Source organism: Cnephaeus nilssonii, assembly GCF_951640355.1.
Source record: "Cnephaeus nilssonii genome assembly, chromosome: 16".
Taxonomy (NCBI): Eukaryota; Metazoa; Chordata; class Mammalia; order Chiroptera; family Vespertilionidae; genus Cnephaeus; species Cnephaeus nilssonii.
This window is the reverse complement of record NC_137087.1, coordinates 17,021,385-17,036,555: the sequence shown is the minus strand read 5'-3', so window position 1 is coordinate 17,036,555 and position 15,171 is coordinate 17,021,385. Positions and strand designations below refer to the sequence as shown.

General features: G+C 44.3%; 1 protein-coding gene across 5 annotated transcripts in view; it reads left to right on the top strand.

Annotated features, from left to right (window-relative positions):
* Positions 1-2,061: 2,061 nt before the first annotated feature.
* The window catches only part of KAT6B (lysine acetyltransferase 6B), a 172,522-nt gene continuing 159,412 nt past the window's right edge, over positions 2,062-15,171 (top strand). For 2 of the 5 annotated variants that reach the window (XM_079793048.1, XM_079793045.1), the window contains exons 1-2: positions 3,090-3,319; positions 13,125-13,195. The gene's annotated coding sequence lies outside the window, so the exon portion shown is untranslated. Of the gene's footprint in view, positions 2,209-3,089; positions 3,320-5,534; positions 5,656-13,124; positions 13,196-15,171 lie in introns of those variants that run through there. The other 3 variants (XM_079793047.1, XM_079793046.1, XM_079793049.1) reach the window with 3 other exon arrangements.

Here is a 15,171-nt window from a genome sequence, read left to right as displayed (position 1 = left end):
ATGCTTTAGTTTGAGTGTACAGATTTGAGGTTTTGGAACTTGTTTTTAATTAAGGCATGGCTTATTTTCATTGCTTGAGATAAAATGCAGTCTGGGGGACTCAAACCTAAGTTACAAAATAAAGTGCATCTGGGCAGACCTCGGGAGTGGGGGAGGGAAGAACATAAAGGCTAAATAAAGTGTCTGCCAGGATTCTTAAGTTTACTTAGTAACTTCTTGGAAAATAAAAATTCCAGCACCTGCATTATAAAAAAAGCACACCTTATAAATGTCCTTCTCTTTGAAATATCTAAATGAACTAGAATGAATTATGAACTAATGGCTTGTAAAAATTCACCTTGAGCCAGCTACTGAAGATACTAAATAAAAGAGGTAGTAGGGAGAGACTCGGAGGAAACCCAACCTGCTGTTTGTTTGTTTTATCAGTAATGTAACTCAAAAGTAGCCAAGCCCATGGCGGGAGGGGGATCTTTCCCTGTGTTTTGTTTCCCTGAACTGAGCCTGTGAATGCCAAGATTTAATCTGAAGAGGTTTGTGTTTTAAAAACTAACAACCAAGTAATAAAACACCTATAAAAGGGGTTTATAATGGAACCAGTGACAGTTTTCAGTGTACTATTACCACTCTATCCTTTCATCCAACTCTGTGCCCTTTGTCTTAGCTCCTTTCTCACCTTGCTGCCAAGAAGCGAAGAAGCAGGGGCAGCTCACGCCCCACAGGAGCAGACCATCTTTAAAAAGCGAAGTGTGTATTGTGGTCTGCATCCGAGGACAGGACCCGGCTGTGCAGCTTGTTTTGTTTGTCTGAGATAACTGGCCCTAACAAAGTACCTCCCTAGTTTGTACAGTGGTGTCTAATGGGGAACGGAAGATGCTAGGGCTGCAGGGGCAGTGGCATCAGGATTCAAGATGTCAACCAGGGCAGGAAGCCTGGGGCCCCCTCTCCCTGGCACCTGGCATCACCCTGCCAAGGCTCAAGATGTCCTTGACTCCAGGGACGGACTTGGGTCAACAGGTGGTTTTCCACGCAGGCCACCATGCCTGAAACTTGGTTCTTTTACAAAGCCATCGTTCTCCTCCTCCTCCCAAAGAAATGGCGCCTGGGAAGGGAAAACTTCGTACTCAAAACTCTAAGAGCCATTTCCCGAGTCTACTTTGCCTATTTTCTTCAGTCGCCCCGGCCAGCATCCCACCCCTCTCTGGGTAAGAAGTCTTCCGAGTTTGGAGGGCGCTGGGAGGCATGTGGGCAGCGTCGGAGTGGCCCTGCCCGGGCGGCCAGAGGAGCCCCCAGCCTCCCTCCTGTGGGCCTCAGGAACTCGGGGGGCCCAGGGGAAGTCTGGAAAACCGAACTTCGCCATCGGCTTTCCTTCGAGCGCTGGCTACAGGAGCGGGGGGAAGGGCCCCCCGCGGTACCCTCCCCGCCCCGCCGGCACCCCTGCCAGCCGGCTTACACCGCCCTAGAAAGCACTCAGAACGCAGCTCAGCTCTCCTGCTCCCCGCGGGCGGGAGAGAGCATCCCGAGGGGCAGTTCCCCTCTCCAGCCCGCCGCTGACATCCCTACTCCCACCCAAGGATGCCGCTGCCGTGCCCTGTCCGCGGTCGCTGAATGTCACTGCTCCCTCTTCCTCCTGATCAGGGTAGACACAGCTCCCGAAGCATCCCCCACCCCAAAACTGTCGCGACCGCCCGAGGGTGCAAGGCCTAGGCGGAGGACGAAGTTTGGGGCCCACCGCAGCGGGAGGGGGGCGGATTGGCGAGGACCGCACCTCTCCGTCCCAGTCCGGCCGTGCACACTCCCCGCCCCAAACGGGCCAGGCGTCCCCATCCTCCCGCGGACACCGACATCCCTGCCCTCCCCCGAGGGCGGCGAGCGGAGCCCCCCAGGGCGGAGGCAGGTACCCCCGGGGCGGGGACTGGGGCGGGCGGGGTCCAGGCTGCGCCCCCGGCCGGGCCGGGCGGGCTAGCTGGCGGCGCGGGGGGAGCGGGGCTGGGCGGCGCTGCCTCGGGCTCTGTGCGCTGCAGCCCGGAGCCGAGGAGGAGGAGGCGGAGGAGGAGAAGGAGGCGGCGGCGGTGGGTCCCGGGCGGGGGGAGCGCGGCGCTGCGGACCCGGGCGGCTGGCAAAGGACGAGGCGGAGGCTGAGGAAGGCAGCGGGGAGACCCAGGCTGCAGCAACAAAGAGCAGCAAACGATTGGCCGGGCTGCAGGCGAGGTTAGTCGGGGACCCGGGTGGCTGGAGACAGCGGCGAACGGTACACGTGCTTGCAGACACGGGCGAGTGTGGAGCCGGGGGGTGCACGCCCGGCGGGTAGGTGCTTGCTTGCTCCCCCTCGGCATGGGATGGGAAGGAGGCTGCAGTGACATCGTTCTGCCTGCACTCGGCCTGGGACTTGCAGGTTAGGGGGTGTGTGGGGGGTAAGGATGCGAGCCAGGGGGCGGGCGAGTAGTCGCCCGGGACGGGACGGGGTAGGGTGGAGGAGGGGGCGGGATGGAACGCTCCGGGCGGCGCGCCCGTCCGCGCGCTCCACCGCGGGAGTTGACGATTGAGAACCTCGAATTTTAACTTCGCGTGCCCGCCCGCGCGCGCCCGCCCGCGCCCACCCCTAAATCCTGCGGCCGCCGCCAGCGATCAGCTCTCACACAAACTTTAGCTGCGGGGCTAGGGGGTTTGGGGTTGAGTGGGGGAGGGGAGAGGGAAAAAGGCCCTCTGATTGGCGTTGCTTGCAGCCAATAAGGCCAAGCGCCTTTCCTGCGAGTAGACCCAATCCATTTCTAGAGGTAGAGGGGGCGGGTAGGGGGAAGTAGAGGTGGCGCGGCGTCTGGGAGAGAGAAAAGGGCTGGACCAATAGGTGCTCAGAAGAGGCGGGCCCAGAGGTCTGTCGATTGGTACTGGCAGTGAACCCTCCCCCGGGGTGGTGCCGGAGGGGGGATGCTGGGTCGAGGGGTGTGTTTATGCGGAGCCAAGATGACCGGCAGAAACCTGCCCCAATGGGCTGCAGCGTGGTTAGTGTGTGGGTGACGGACAGATCTGTAGGCCAACGAGTGGCCCTAAGTGTCTGCGGTCTTGTCCAATGGAGCAGCGCTGGGGCGGGGCCGCGGCTCGGGTTTAATGAGACTTCATTGGGCTGTAATCAGTGTCATGTCGGATTCATGTCAACGACAACAACAGGGGGACACAAAATGGCGGCGGCTTAGCTCCTACCCCTGGCGGCGGCGGCAACGGTGGCGGCGGCGACGGCACCTCCTCCAGGCGGCAGCCGCGGCTTCTTTCTCAGGCAGCGCCAGCGCCCAAGGCAGGCGCGGTGGCGGTGGCGCGCGGCCAGGTCTGTCACCCACTCCGCGCGTTCCCAGGGGGTGGAGACTGAGCGGGAGGGGGGCGGGAGGGGGGTAGGGGGCTTGTTATGCCCCTCCCACAGGCCTCTGCGCGAGGGTCACCGCGGGGCCGCTTGGGGTCGGGCTGCCCCTGAGCGTGACGGTAGGGGGCGGGGAAACGGGAGGAAGGATAGTCCCCCGCCCCTCAGCGGGGCCTCCAGGGCAAGGGGCGGGACTAGAAGGTGCAGGGGGCGGGGCGGCACAGGAGTGGGTGGGGCTCGGGTGGTCGGGAGGCGGGGGCTTGGAGGGGTTTTCAGAGTGGGCGGGACTTGGCAGGACAGGAATGGTGGGGGGCGCTGGTGTCTGTGGAGGACTGGTGAGGACTGGTGAGGGCGTGGATGGGAGGGAAAATGAGGTGTGCACACTGGTGCAGAAGAGAGAGTAGGAAGAGATGCAGTATTGGAGATGTGAAGGGGGACCGAGGGGGATGTGAGGGCAGGTGAAATGCTGCAGATGGGTGAAATGCTGCAGGAGGGTGAGATTGCAGTGATCTGGGGCCAGAGTGGGTTTGGGTGTGGTGGGTGTGGAGTAGAGTCCAGAAAGCAGTGCAGAGTAGATGTTGGATTGGGGCAAGTATTGGGGGAATGTGGAGAGCAGGTACCGTTGTGGGAAGGAAGTATGGGAATGAATAGGAAGGTTTGTTAACTTAGGGGTATATGAAGCATTAAACATGGAAGGATGGTATGGATATGCTTGGGAGAGTCTCAGAAAGATGGTAAGATGGCAGAGCTGACATAAATGTGAAGGGAGGCTACTTAGAACTTGTAAAATATACCTATGGCAGAAAACCTCATGGGGGGGTTCAGGAGGGTGGAAAGACAGGTGTGAAGAAAGATGGGTGGGCTGGGCACTAGGTCTGGGGGTATGTGATTTGGTGGACTGCCTAAGGAGTTAGGATGGGGCAAAGAAAGGTGTTGGCTTGGGAGACAGGGTTGTTTGATAGGCTGGATTTGAATGTGGGCAGGAGAAGGGGAACAAGGTGTCTATCTCAGGAAGACTGCTATGGGCAGAGTGCAAGGAGTTGTGGGAGACTAGGGACAAGGCAGAAGAGGGGCTACAAATCCCCTATGAAGGAGTTTCAACCCTGAAGTTGGGAGAGGGTGTTGGGATATGCTAAAGAAACCAGTGAACCAAGCATGTTTGGGGTGGAGGTACCAGAAAATTCAAGGTAAAGAGTATATGAACACTCTTTCACATGGACAGGAGATGGAAGTATAGCATATGGGAATTAGTTATGGTGGGATAGAGTTCTGTGGTTCTCAAAAAAATTGTGTGTGTGTAGTTTGTTTGTTTGTTTTTGATATGACTATGAGTAAAGTACATTCTACTGGTTTTACTTGTGTACCCTAGATTTTCTGGGATAGCCCTGAAATAGAACACTCTATTATTTTGCTATTCATAAATTCTTCACACATGTATCAAAATGGATTGGGACAATCCTTTTATGTTTTTGAAAAGGGAAGATTGCATGTTTCAGTAAAGGATAAGATTCTTACCTGAGATCTATCTACTTAGGGTTGAAAGTTGGGGAGGCAAAGTGATGGTTAAAGAAAAAAATAGAAGCAGAAGGAGGTTTTAACATTAAAAGAGGAACTTAGGGGAATGACTGGCTGGTGGTAATGACAAATTTTGCCTACTAGCCATACCCAGGCCTCTGAGTAGCATGGATGTTGTGTCATTGCCGTTATACCAAATGTTTCTCTCATGCACTACTTGCGAAGATAAGGTGGGAACTGTCAGATATAATGCATAACATGAAGGAAAGCAAAATAGGGTGAGGTAGTTAAGGAAGTTTGATAATTTTAACGTACTTCAGAAACTTTCATATACCAGTTAGAAGATTTAATTTAACTAATTGATCTGGTTTTGTTAAATGCCAGGATTCCTAACAGGCAACTTTTTAGTCTCTTAGTTCCCTGCAAAATACCTTCAGTTTTTCTGTACATAGGTGCCTGTATTTGTACAAAGTGAGAGAAAAGGAAACTGTTTTATGAAAGTAGGGATGTGTGAGCTGTAGTGATCATTTCTTTGCTTGCAGAATAGGAAATGATACATGGGTGGGAGAAGTATGATGAAGGGCTATTTCTTCCCTAAAATGCTTTTTAAAAATTACTTTATTTTATTTTTTAATCCTTACCTGAGGATATTTTTTCCATTTATTTTTAGAGAGAGTAGAAGAGAGAGGGAAAGACAGAGAGAAATATCGATGTGAGAGATACACATCGATTGATTGCCTCCTGCATGAGCCCTGACCAGGGCCCAGGCCGAGGAGGAGCCTGCAACTGAGGTACGTGCCCTTGACTGGAATCCAACCTGGGACCCTTTGGTTCCCAGGCTGACGCTCTATCCACTGAGCCAAACTGTCTAGCGCTCTTTCCTATAATGTTTTAATTCTCATTTCCAAAGCACCTTTAAGGACCTTTATGTATAGGACTCCCACAATCCTCCACAACTTTCGTATTATCCTTTCCACCTTGCAAGATGTTTAAGTTGTTTTTGGTCTGGGGAAATTGTGAACAAAGCTGCTATGAGTGTTCTCCTACCCATCATCTGGTGCACATGTGTACATGTTTCTCTAAGGTGTACACCTAGGAATGGAATTGCTTGTTCATAGGTGACCATTTATCATGCCTTATGCCTGTTGTCCCACTGTAATCAGTATAACACTCTTATTTCTCAAAAATATCTGGATTTGGATGATGAGTTGTACAGTCTTCTTAGTCATGGGGTTATGCTTGTCTTCAACTTGACTAGGTGCCAGTCAAACTGTTTTCCAAAGTGTTATATCAGGTTACACTCCTTCCACAGATACATGAAAGTTCCCATTGCCTCTCCAACTCTGTCTTGTTAGCTTTTCAAATTAGCCAATCTGGTAAACTTTGCATTTACCTGATATTAATCAGGTTGAACAGCTTTTTGTTGGCTATGTGGATTTTTTCATTTTTAAGGTTCCTGTTCAAGTCTGTTCCCTATTTTTTTTTAAATTCTTTATTTACTCTGAAATCAAAGCCTTTTCGTGTGCATGTTGCAAAATGCTTTCTTCCATTCTGTGGTTTGCCTTTTCACTCTCTTTATGGTGTCTTTAAATGAACCAAAGTTCTTAATTTTAATGGAGTCAAATTTATTGGTCTTTTCTTTATGATTAGTGCTTTTTGTGTCTTGTTTTAAGACTCTTTTCCTACCCTTAGGTCCAGTAGATATTCTATATAGTATTATCTTCTAACAGCTTTATCGACCTTAAAAGATGTGTGATTATAAGTAAAATACAATCTTCTTGATCCCATCCTCACCTTTATAAATCTATTTTTATTTTTCCTCTCTTTCTTCTGTTTTCTGTCTTGACTTTTTACTTCTCTGCAACTATAACTAAGAACCAGGTGCTGACTTCTCCTGTCTCTTAGGAGAAAGTGGTCATATAGACAAGTTCAGCCAGATTCGATTTTACAGGTCTCTAGCTGACTGACTGTATTGCCCTTTTTCCTTTTATGAGCTAGCATTTTAGTGTGTTCCTGCTATGTGTCTGTCACTATCCTTGGTTCTTTCATATTTGTTATCTCAAGTATTCCTCTTTACAGTTCTACAAAAAAAGAGATGAGAAAACTTGAGACTTAGACTGATTAAGTAACATGTCCAGTATCTCATAGCTTAGGTAGCTAGCAAAGTGAGGACTTGATTCCTGAACTCTCTAGATATATCCCATGATAGCACACCTTATTGAATAAGATTTCAGAAGCCTGTTTGATAATATCTCAAAATGATGAGAATCACATTACTTTTAACATCATTCTAACTAAAGCATATAGAGACAATTATTATGAAACTGGATAAAATTATTGACTTCTGTGTATAAAAAATAAAATTTAGAATAGGTAAAGTTAGAGTAGTCAGTGGACCTTAAGGGGTCCTTGGATGGGCAATAGAGGTCTGAAAGCCCTTGAAATTGTATGCAAATGTCTGTATGTACAAGTACTCATTAAAAAAAATAGATATTTAATTTTCTTGAGATTCTCAGAGGGGAACCCTATTTGTTTCCAGGCTATACTGGATATCCTGTTTGAAGACATAAAGTGATAAAGTTAAGTGGTCTGTGTTTTCAAGATAATCTTTTACAAATTTAGATGTCAGATTTTTTTTCTTGTCATTAAAATATGCTGAAGCTAATTTGTAATCAGGAAGAAATCTAGAGTTGAATAGAAAATTTTTAAAGGCCAAGAAAAAGACACTCTAAATTTAGTTGATTATTTCTTAAGTGAAAGTGCTTAGTTATATACATCATTACTAATCAGTGTATTTTGGCTCCAAAGGCCCGATGACTTCAAGTGACTTTGCATCTTGTCTTTAAAATCCTGTTTTACAAGGGATCAGATTTCCTACGAGGTTCTTTGCAGTGTGATTAAAGTTTAGAGACTGAAACTATTGAGCACTTAAATGCAGGGGTGGCTGTGCAAACCTAATTCATGGCTTCACTAGGAGATTTGGGACATGTCTCTACTAATTGATGATGACGATGTTGAAACTAATCTTTGCGAGGGATTATGGAAGCCATAATAATTTATTGATGGTTCAGTTATTGTTTGTTGAAGCAGATTTACACAATTATAGTTTAATGACATAACAAGGATATTGTCAAGTAGGAGAGCATGACATGAAAAATTAAACTTCTAATTAATATAATATTAGTTGAAAAGATAATTTTCATGGTGATTTAGCCTCTTAGAAATCCTTGGAAAACATTATTAGCTTAAGAATTAAAATCTCTCTATGTTAATGAGTAGTGAGAAAGAATTTAGTAGTATTCTAAAAAGATGGGGAATTAAATATTCAATTAAACTAACATGTATTGTGTACTTACTCTGGGCTTGCTGCTTAGTTAGATATATAAATATAAGTTGAACCAGATTGATGTCTGGAGAAATGAAATACTGGTTGCTTTTGTTTGTCCCTTCAGTCATCCCTCCCTCCAACCTGTACTGGATGGATACTATTCCCAGAGTGATTCAAACATTTAACAGTGTGTGCGTGCACGAGTTCAAGTGTGTATGTGTGATCTTTTAGAGAGAGTGGAGAAGAGAGGGAAAGACAGAGAGAAATATCAATGTGAGAGAAACACATCAATTAGTTGCCTTCTGCATGCACCCCAACCAGGGCCCAGGCTGGGGAGGAGCCTGCAACCAAGGTATGTGCCCTTGACCTGAATCGAACTTGGGACCCTTTGGTCTTCAGGCCGGCGCTCTACCCACTGAGCCAAACCTGCTAGGGCTCCACTATCTCTTATAGGGTCACTATTCCTGCAGTGGCTTCCTATTACTTCATCTGTCATGTTCACATGTCTCAGCCTTGCTTTTGTCACAGCCAACTTTATTTCTTATTCCTCTTTAACACATACCCTCTCTAGCCATGCACATGGACTCGGTGTCGCTTTGTCTGACAGCTCATTCTCAGCTTCTGTGCTTTCTAAATTACCTTCATTCATACACTGATGCATTCATTCATTTAACAAATAGGAATTGAACCCCTCTTATGTTCAAGCTGTAGTCTTGGGAAATCCACGAATCCTGTTATTGTGTTGTTAATCCTCACCAGAGGATATTTTTTCCATTGATTTTTAGAGTGAGTGGAGGGAGGTAAAGGTGGGGGAGAGAGAAACAGCAATGTCAGAGAGTCACATTGATTGGTTGTCTCCTGCATGTGCCCCAATCAGGGCTGGGAAGAACCTGCAATCCAGGTATGTACCCTTGATAGATTTCAAACCTGAGACCCGTTGGTATGCAAGCCAACGCTTTAACCATTTGAGCACATCAGCCAGGCAGAATCCTGTTCTTATTTTTTTTTTTAATCTTTTTGATTGATTTCAGAGGGAGGGTTAGAAAAATCAATGATAAGAGAGAGAATCATTGATCAGCTGCCTCCTGCATGCCCCCTACTAGGGATTGAGCCTGTAACTCAGGTATGGGCTCTGACCGGGAATTGAACCTTGGGCTCCTGGTTCATGGCTTGCGAAGCTCAACCACTGAGCCACACCGGCCCAACTGAATCCTGTTCTTAAGAATGTTATAATCTAGTAAGGGAGAAGAGGTCAGCACACAAATACGCATAATGCAAAATAGAAAATGAATGCCAAAATAGTAAGAAAGCAAAAAGTTTCCTGTTAGACAAAGAAGAGCATGGCTTCTAAGGATTTGAATTTGGGTGAAGAGACCAGGCAGGGGTCCAAGTTCTTCAAGGTCCAGTTAAGGCCCATCCATCCAAGGGTTGTTCTACCTATCCACACTGCGCAAGGTATAGTCACGGTTTTTTCCAGCCTTTTTTTCTTCTGTAATCAGGGGGAACCTTTCTTTTAAGTGAATCTTATTTATGGAGCAGTTAAGGTGGAGGTGCTTCTTTTGGTGCAAGGGGTGGTGGCCCTAGTGTTTAACCCACAAGGGGCAGGTGATATTCAAGGCACTTTTTCAACAGGAGATCCAGGGAGCCCAGTTTGAAAACCAGTGGAGGGAGGGGAAACATTTTGGTTTTAGCATCTGAATTAAAATCCTTGATTTAGTGGTCTGAGGTCTTGACCAGATCAGGTCTCAGTTTTTCTTTTGCTATCAAACAGGGTTGTTTTAAGGTTTACAGATAATCTGTGTAAAGTGCCTAGCCCATAGTACTTGTCAAAAAATGGTTGGTATTATTATAGTTTAGTGCTTTGTTTCTTTCAAAAAAATAATTTATTGAGGCAAAATTCATATAACATAAAACTAACCAGTTTAAAGTGAACATTTCAGTGACATTTAGTATATTCACAGTGTTATGTGACCACCACCACCTCTAGTTGCAAAACATTTTCATCAATCCAAAATACCCCGCCCCTCCACAGGCCCCACAATCCATGTTCTGTCTATGGATTTCTTTATTCTGGAGGTGTCATTTATTAGAGAGAGAGGAAGCAGGGGGGCAGACATCAAGGTGATTGAGAAACATCAACTGGTTGCCTCCTGCACCTGTCCCAACCAGGATCGAACCAACAGCCTGGGTATGTGTCCTGACCAGGAATGGAACTGGCAACCCTTTGATGCATGGGACAACACTTAACCAACCAAGTTATACTGACCAGGGCCACAAGATGTTTTTGAGGTTCATCCACATTGTACATTGTAGCATGCATTAGTACTTCATTCCTTTTTTTTAAATTGACCTCATAAGGGAGTGGAGGGGAAGAGAGAAAAAGAGAAACATGGATTGGTTGCCTCTCCCACGCACCCCGACTGGGGATCAAACCCACCACCTGGGTGTGTGTCCTGACCAGGAATAGAACCTGCCACCTTCTGTTGTATGGGATGACGCTCCAACCAGCTGAGCCACACCAGCCAGGCGTTCATTCCTTTTTATGACTGAATAATATTCCAGTGTAGGGATAGATACCACATTTTGTTGCTCCATTTTTTGGTTGGTGGACATTGAGCTGTTTTGGATTTTTGGCTATTATGACTCGTGCTGTCAGGAATTTGTAGATGTTTTCTATTTGAGTACCTATTTTACTTTCTTTGGGGTATATACCTAGAAATGTAATTGTGGGGCCATATGGTAATTTCATGTTTAACTTTTTGAGGCACCACCAAAGAGTGCTTAATTGCTTCTTACCCTATAGCACCTACCATAGAAGAACACCACCTCCATTAAGTATTGGTTGGCTCTTCTTTGATTAGTATTTATAATCTTACCTCCCAATTCCTATGTTTTGGGCCTCAAGCGGTAACTTTAGGGAACATGGATGCCTCCAGGACTTGAAAGTTAACAAATATCACCATATGGATGATGTTGGATGTTGTCAGACAGCAGATATTTGTTAACCGAGGACACTATTTTGAACAGCTCTGCCAAAAGTCTATTCTGGATGGTTATAGAAGAAAAGAAGTTAATGTCCCTTTCCTTAAGCAGTGTTATGTTCCGTTTCAGAAGATACTGCTAAGATTTGTGGATCCTTGTTCAGTTACATAATTGGCCATGAAAAATTCCAGGAGCATATAAAAGTGAGAGCTAAAAATAACTTAGCAAGTAAAACTTGAGATGACAAAAGAGTAAACTCTATTATTAATCTTTATTTTTTTCTACCACTGTTTTTGGCTCATCTATAATCTCATGACTCCAGTGTTATGATGTTGATTTTTGAAACAACACACAGCTTTAGTAAAAGCTTGGAGGAAGCTTCACATAATATTTATGATCCAGGGTATTTTGACTCCTTATGCTGACATGAATATTTCTGAACAGTGCTGATATTTATATGATACTAATGAAGCCAAAAACTCAGTGTTGGACTAAGCATTTCTCTAGATCTGTTTACAATAGTTTGTAATGAGTGATGTGAAGTGTTTTATTATGATTGTATGATACAACCATATAATTTGCTGATATTATTTTGTAGTTAAAAATAAAGAGATTGAAAACCTCAGAAAGGAGAATAATTTAATTTGATGTAGCATGAGTCTCCAAAATTAATTTGAAATGACTCAGTCCCTTTTTGACAGCCTACTATCAAAAGTCCAACTTTCAAGTTTTTATAGAAAAAAAATGAAAAGAGAATAATGATTTTTAGGGTTGCACTGATAGTGCATATAAAACAAATCCTAGTGCTCTGAAAAAGAGAAGTGGTATGGGTAATTCCAGATCAGGAGGGGAAAAAAGCATTTCTATTTGGCTTTTGAATGAATTATGCATTTTCTTTGCTATGGATTTGTCTTTGTAGTTAGATACTGCTTAGACTTAAATTAAATTGATTTTCAATCTATTCTCTTAGGGTATACCAATTTACAGTGGGGCCAGTAGAATCAAACAAACCAGCCTAAAATTAAAAAATTTCTAGTGGGTAATATTCAAAGTGGATAATATACATGTGTTTAGTCAAGAATTGGCTACAGATAAGAGACTTCTGATTTTGCTCCTCTCCTAGCTATGTGTGTGTTAAAAAAAACACACTGATTCTGCTTGTAGCAAAGAGCTGCTGAGTTACATCTGCTTCTGCCTAATTAACTGTTGGTTGGTGTCAGATGAGAGCTAATTTTGAGATTAAATTGAGGAGCCGGGTGTGTGTCTGTGGCTGGGGGAGGGGTATAGGGGACCTAAGGTTGCTTGGTTGTTTGTGTAAGATGCAGTTATTCACAGTGTTGTTTTAAATTTATTTTTTGCCTTTGAAGTAAAAATGATCAATACTGTCTTAAAATATGACCTGTGTAAACACATGCTTACTATCGTGGAAACTTGTACATCCCTCTTAGGTACAGTTAATAGGCCTGATCTTGATACCAATCAGTACCAAGATGCCAGGTGACCTTTGGGACAAATAGTGAAAATTGCCTGGCAAAGTTAATACTGACTATTAAACAATGTTTGATTCTTTTTTATTTTTTCCCTAGAGGAAAAAAATGTTATACCTGCCTGGCTGTTAGAATAATAGATTTTTTTTTCCCTTCCTTGATGAGATCATTCTCTATCATATACCTGATTTTTAACAATTTGGAGAACCAGTGTGACTTTAAAGAAGAGCAAAATTTACCTTTTTAGTCATTTGCTTTGGGACTTCTTTCCTGTCCCGAATCCTCTGTTCTTAAATACTCTTTAGTGATGTGAAAGAGTTAATACATCATCAAAGGTAGTGTACTAATTAGTAAACTCACTGCAGCTGTGTGTGTTGAATAGCGTAGAGAGTCTTAGCTGGTTGCTAAATTTAAGGGCTGTCCTCATGCCCAAATTAACATTTACTTTTTTTTCTTTTGGCAGATTTGCCTGAAGATCTGGACAATCTTCTTTTTTTGTCATGGACTATTAAAACATTTGGAGTTCCAATTCTGGTATTTTCCCTTATTATATTTTTAAGATATAAAATGTCAGTCTTACTGAAATGTGTTGGTAATAGATATGAATGATGCTTTTGATTGTGGATAAGGATTGTGGCAACAGCTTATCATGAAGGTATATGTAGGTTATTTATTAGCTATGAAATACGTTTTGTTTTAAAAATGTATGTTCATCTGCTTGTGCAGTCAAGATGCCTGAAAGCAACTTTGCAGTATTGGATACTTTTCTGTGGTCTCTCTTCCTGCTTCCTGCATTTGTACTTTGTAGAATCAAATTAAATTTGTTGATTCATCTTGAATAAATGATGAAAGATGAAATAATTACTTGGACACAGTAAACTGTCTTCTAATGAAATTTTGCCCCAAACCATTTTACTTTGGAAAGGTCAGCTTTCTGTTCTAAACTTTCTAACCCAAAATGATTCTTGTGTTCTGTCGTGAAAATGGTTGCACTATGATTTCATTCTTAAACACACCACGTTACAAGTCTTAACATTTTTGTCAGTGATTTATATAATGACACAGAGGGACATGCTTATTAGGTTTGCAGATGACATAGATGACAGAATCAAGCAAAGCAGTCTTGAATAGGTTGGAAGATAGCCTCAAACCAACAAAATTAACTTGAACTGTAGTAAAATTTAAATCTCAGCATTTAGTTTTGCACAAAAAAGGGAATGGAGATTCAGCTTGACAGCATTTTTGGAAGAAGATGGGGCTTTTAGTTGGACTGCACGCTTAGCATAGCCAGTGAGTGGCAGGGCTGCTAAAAAAGGTCACGGAACCTTGGATTGCATTTATCATTGGACAGTGCCCAGACTGCCAGTAGTGAGCAGTCAAGAAGGAAGTGTTTGGAAACCATGTGATATGTGGAGGTGGTCAGGCACTGGGATATGAGTGGTCTAAAGTGGATCTGGAGGTAGAATGGGGTTTGATTGTAGTAGTTTTCAATGTTCAAATATTGGAGGGCCTGTCTTATTAAAGTATTAATAAGAATTTCTTGAGATGGTTCCAGGGAAACTGGGACTAGTTGGTAGAAATTATGGAGAGGCAGATTTTGGCTCCTTTGAATAAGAAATATATTACAATTAGATCTGTTCAGTGGAGTGAGCTTATTCAAAAAGAGACAAGTTCTCAGCCTAGCTGGTTTGGCTCAGTGGATAGAGTGTCTACCTGCGGACTGAAGGGTCCCAGGTTTGATTCCAACCAAGGGCACATGCCCGGGTTGCAGGCTCGATCCCCAGTAGGGGGCGTGCAGGAAGCAGCCGATCAATGATTCTCTCACATCATTGATGTTTCTATCTCTCGCTCCTTCTCCCTTCCTCTCTGAAATCAATAAAAATATTTTTTTTTTGAAAAAAGTGACCAATCTCAATTACTGGAAGTATTTTGAGACTTATGGCCCATGTGTTAGGATATTAAACAAGGGCCCTTTTATTGGATAACTAGAAGTTGGACTGGATGGCCTCTAAGGTTCCTTCAGCTACAAGTTTCTGAATCTGAGGGGGAAAATGGAGTGAACATACAGTTTACTGATTGCAAAGAGGACAGTCCTTTTTTTTTAAACTCTTCACCTGAAGATATTTTTTTCCTACTGATTTTTAGAGAGAGTGGAAGGGAGGGAGGAATGGGAGGAGAGAGAAACATTGATGTGAGAGAGACACATTGATTGATTGCCTCTCATGTGGCCCAATGGGGCAGGGGATTGAACCTGCATCCTAGGTTAGTGCCCTTGACCAGGAATCAAACCCGCAACCCTTGGGTTCTTGGGCTGATGCTCCAACCACTTAGCCAAACTGGCCAGGGTGAGGACAGTCTTTTTTCAAGTATCTCTTTCAAGCTGACTAATTATAGGTCAATGGCCCAACTGTTTTCAGCAACAGAATCTTTGAGAGCAAATGTTGTATTTTCCAGGATATCTGGCTAAAGTTTTGAGGAAAACATTAATTTCCTTTTTTTTAGGTCACTAA